Source organism: Mycteria americana, chromosome 9 (assembly GCF_035582795.1).
Source record: "Mycteria americana isolate JAX WOST 10 ecotype Jacksonville Zoo and Gardens chromosome 9, USCA_MyAme_1.0, whole genome shotgun sequence".
NCBI classification, from domain to species: domain Eukaryota; kingdom Metazoa; phylum Chordata; class Aves; order Ciconiiformes; family Ciconiidae; genus Mycteria; species Mycteria americana.
The window spans coordinates 9,740,330-9,745,337 of NC_134373.1; positions in this window are offsets into that span (position 1 = coordinate 9,740,330).

Here is a 5,008-nt window from a genome sequence, read left to right on the forward strand (position 1 = left end):
CTCTTAAGGGCTGAGCCTTCCTCCTCCCCCGGGGAGGTTTCGGGCAGAGCCCGGCCCCGGTCCCGGCCCGCCCCGGGCGGCCAGAGGCCGCCCGGGGCGGGCCGGGCCCGTGGCCGGGCCCCCGGTGCCTCCCCCCATCCCATCTCCCCCCCCCCCTTTTGGGGTGTCTTCTCGCCCCACGCTTCGCCAAAATGCAGTAGTCGCCTCCTCGCAAGCATCAGTAGATGGCAGGAGATACCGCGGAATGCGGTCGGGGGTGGGAGGTGGGGGGGAAAAAAAGAGCGGCTGCTGGAGAAGGGGTTGGGGAAAGGGGGGGGGGTGGTGATGGGCCGGGAGAGTTTGTGGGTGTAGGTTGGAGTTGAAGCCTGTCGTTTGATCTGGAGCAGTTAAAATAATAATAACACCCCCCCCCAGTTATTACTACAATCGATATAACAACAATAATAATAATATATTCATATTAATATGCCGTAGCAATACATAATAATATAATATCAGTATAGTTCTTCTTATATAATATTAATATAACGATAGTTGTGCATAATAATTGTCATAATAATTAACATACTTATGATTTATTCACACGTGGTGAATCAAATCTCCCGGCACTCCTTCCACCAAGCAAACACCCCCTGCAACATCAGACTGGGGGTTTTTTTAATAAGAATTTCAATCCTCCTCATTATTATTATTATTATTATTATTATTATTTCGTGTTTTAATAATAATTTATATGATGATTATTCCACTCTGTTCCATTCCATTCCACTCCATCCCATTCCATTCCGTTCTGATTTTTATTACTTAAAAAAAAAAAACCAAACAGTCTGGTGTTGCATGGGGTGCTTGCTTGGCGGAAGGAGTGCCAGGAGATTTGATTCACCACCCGCGATGTAGAGATTAGCTGGGCACTCCGGTTGCCCCGACTGGATTATCCAGCGTTTCTTTGGTAAAAATATCGTAGGGTTAGAACGGCCGTTTTGAGGCAATAGCAATACACTGCGTGTGGTGGCGGCGGAGGGACAGTGTTTTCAAGCTTTTGCGAAGCACCAAAAGGAGCATGAAGAAATACCAAGCTGTTTATTTAGAATAATACATAACTGTTCCCAGGTCTGATCCAAAGCTGTTATTGTCAGGGAAAATATTACAAAGTTTTGCGGACTTGGGTTTCTCATCCGTATGCTGACGTTCTCAAGCACAGTCAATTTCTTTTTATCTTCTGTTCTTGACATCTGCCTGGTCACAGGACTTCTTGCTGCAACGCAGATATTTCTAAGACTTGGGTATCTAGAATTCTAATACTTGGGTAGCTGAAATATAGTATTTTCTAATACTTGGGTAGATATAATTCCTCCACGATTTTCCTGCGTCCTGTAGATTAAAAACATCTATTTGGAGTCCAAATGGCTGTGATCCTCACCCTTTTTTTTTTTGTGCTCAGAAAACAAAATATTTTAATCATTTTACCGTGAAAAGGAATATAAATTAATGACTTAAGAATAATGCAAATGAGTTAGCCGTTTCAATCACCACGTGCTCGAGCCCCTGAATGTTCTGCAACGTTACCGTTAGTATCTGACCTTTTGGTCCTTGCTTTTTTTCAGGCTCCAACTTCTATCCCTCAAGTTGTGGGAGCTTGAAAAATGCATTCGGTGAGTGAGTTCACTTAGGAAAAAAAAAATCTGCCAGAGTCTGCCAGAGTTGTCAACAAGGAAAGTATGCCGAGACTGTAAAATATGCAGGCTCAGAGGGGAGTGGACATATTTTAAAGGGAGCAACCTAAACAAACCCCTTCTGTTTCCGCTTGTTCTCCCTGGCAGCACTACCTGATACGCCCTTCCTAAGACATTCGTGTTTCCAAAGGGCTGCCGGTGCCTGCCCCTCTCCGTACAGGGTCCTGCCCAGCTTGCTTGCTTGCTCTCTCCCTTTTCCTTGGCTGGGACGTGGAGCCTGGGCAGGAGGAGGCATTTCTGCAGAGAGAAGCGGCTCACGTTGCTGTGGCAGGGTCCAAGGCGCTGTCGGTGGGTGGGTGGGAGGAGGGCAGGAGTTTAAACCGGTCGCGGTTCAGAGCAGAGGCAGCGGACACTGCTCCCGGCCCTGCCTGCAGCAGAGGTGTGGGAAGCTGGGCCTCGGCCGTGGTGGCCAAGGGGAGGGATGAGAGAGGCCGCTGCCTCCAGCAGTACCACTCGTGGCTTTTGCTCTCCCGGCAGCCTTCTGCCTTGCAAAGCCAGAGGAGCGGCAAGCCCAGCTCTCCCTGTCTCCATCTCAGCTCAAGTCCTTCTTCCTGTCCCTCTTTCCCCATGGAAGGAGCAACCCAACTCTGTCCGTGCCCAGCTACATATCTTTCCTGTGGCAAAATCACTTTTTTTTTCAAAATTAATTTTTTCTTCAGTTTTGATGAGCTGTGGTGAAGCCCTGGCCTGCCTGTGGTCCCAGCTGCTGGACAAGCTGGCTTTCCAGCCTGTCTCTGGTTTGCGCTTTGGAGCCTGTCTCCCCCAGCCTTTCTGCATCAACCTTCTACTCTACGTGGCACATATGCATGATGGAGAAGATAGGCACGCTGTCTTTGCAATCTGAATAAACACTCTCCTGACTCCTGTTATGAGCCTTCTGCAAAGGTTCTGCAAGTTTTTGAGTGTTTAAAACTCCCAGCCCTGTGTGCATCCTAGGGAAAAGCTGCAACACCACATGGCAGCCGGCACAAAATCCAAAGTGTGGTTTTCCCGTTAGTCCTCTGCCCCGGTAAAGCAAAGCCAGGGACAGCAGCGTTGATGTAGCTGCAAGGCCCGTCAGCACCCACTGCCGGGGATTCCTTGGGGTCCCCATGGCTTGGGAGGTGCCGCGTTGCCCCTGAGCTCCCTGCCCAGCCTTGCCACTCGGGTCAGCGGCCCTGAGGTGATGCCGAGGGGAAAAGAGGGGTGATACGACCGGGAATAAGATGGCCCCGAACTGGTACCTCTTCCAGCCAGCCGCTAAATTCCAGCTGCAGGTTTTGACACCAGCTGTCAGCTCTGATTACCTGTCGCATTTGTAACAACGCGGTCAGCCTGGCTGTGCTGCCAGCGCTGGGAGGAACCAGAGACTTTTTATGCAGATTTGGGTTTTTTTTAGTTTTATTGATTAATTTGGCAGGATAGAGGTGGAGTTTTTTTGCCAAGTTGCAATGCAAGTTTTACTGATGAGAAACTTTCTGGAGGAAAACATTTTACGTTTATTTAGAAAGAAGAAGCATTAAAGAGATTAAATTTATCAGGGTCATCCAATGTAAGTCAAGAATTCTTTTCATGTAAAATCAATGTGCGTGAATTATATGGACAGGATTTGGAGGTTAACTCACTCGTTAGTCACATGATGCTCAGGATAATAAATGTTTGATGCTGGAGCATTACTGGTAATTTATTAGGCATGGAGTAATAGGCAAACCAATATGACAGGAAAGGATGGAGAGGGGAATTAATAGGGGAAGGAAGAACGGCAGGGACTGTACAGGTCATCCTCAGCTTATTGAATTTCACGTCCAGGCTCCCACTGACTTTAAAGGTATGGCGTGAGGCCATCTAACTGTGCGAACGCAGGCAGGCGAAGAGCTGGTTAATGGGAAGAGCTGAGGGAAATGTGGGAGGAGAGCCCAGCAAGGGAGGGCGGGCGCCTCGAGGGGGGCTGATGTCTGCTCCCGGGGGTCCGGGGGAGAAGAGAGAATACACGCGGGATGGGGAGAAGTGACGCAGCATCTACTGGCGCAGGGACCAGCGGCGTCTGCAGCCAGCAAGCGGCTGAAGACATGAAACTTGGTTGCCTCTTGCTGGAGGGTTTCTCTGAGGACTGGTTCTGGGTCACAGTAACATTTCCCACCCGTCGGTCTGCTCCTTCTGTCGCGGTGACGGTTGTCATACCATTGGTGCCTCTGCCTTTCAGCCAGGCTTGGTTCAAACTGGCCAAAAGCTTCTGGGGAAACGGAGGCCAGACTGGCCGGTTCGTTAAACACGCGTGGTGATTGAGTGAGTTTTGTGTTATTAGGCAGTGAGGCTAAAAATGCTGATGGGATTTGTCCCAGCAGAAGGCATTTACCCCCCTTGGCCACAGGCTGCTCCTTCCTATGGCACAGTGCAGAGATATTAGTGCATCAATCCTTAACGCTGCCTTTTGATGTTTTTTAAAATAAAATTGTATGTCTGTTATGAGCCAATTTTACTGGCAGCACACAGTTTGGTTTGTGCTGTAAAAGCGTTAGAGAAGAAACGTACCAGGTTAGAGGAACAGTGACTGCTTTACTGCATTGCCTTTGGCACTGAGCAACCCGTTTGGACTTGTACGACTAGCTCAACCCTGGTCATAGATGCAGAAAATGCAGTGGATTGTGGACGGCCTCTCCTTTAGCGACAGTTACTAGTACTTACCTTTTGAGAAGGTATCAGTATCTCAGATGCGATGTGGCGTTTTGCATACAGGAGCAAGCTCTGTGTCAGGGAGAAGTCTCTTGCCGCTTCCCAGCTCCTGGGGCAAGGGAGACAACCCAGCAGGCTGCACGCACCGTGGCCAGTACGCAGAACGTTTAGCACGAGGCGAGCGAGTGGAAACCCACCGCCTGTGTAGGAGGTGGATTGGGATCTGGGCAGCGTGGGGGCCCCGGGACTTCTGCTGGGAGAGGGGGAGGTTGGTGAAGAGGGAGCTGTAGAAGGAGGGTGCAGCAGCAGCATCCTCGGTGCACTGGCAGCATGAGCCTTTGAGAAGTGGAGAGAGGCTGCGGGTGAGGCACCGGCTGGAAGAGGCTCCGGGCAGAGGCCACCCCCTCCCGCTGCACCGGCCCTGGGGTGCGCAGGGGAGCAGGGCATCGTACCTCCCTGCAAGGGCTCTGCTGGTCCCGACGGCCGTCCAGCCCGCTCCCCGAAGGAGCAACCCCCAGGGCCTGGCTCCTAGCTGGCGACTCCGCGCAAACAAGAGTAACTGTCTTTGGAGAGCCAATGTGTGAGAGTGGGAAATTTGGAGAGTCACCGCTGGAAGAAATTTT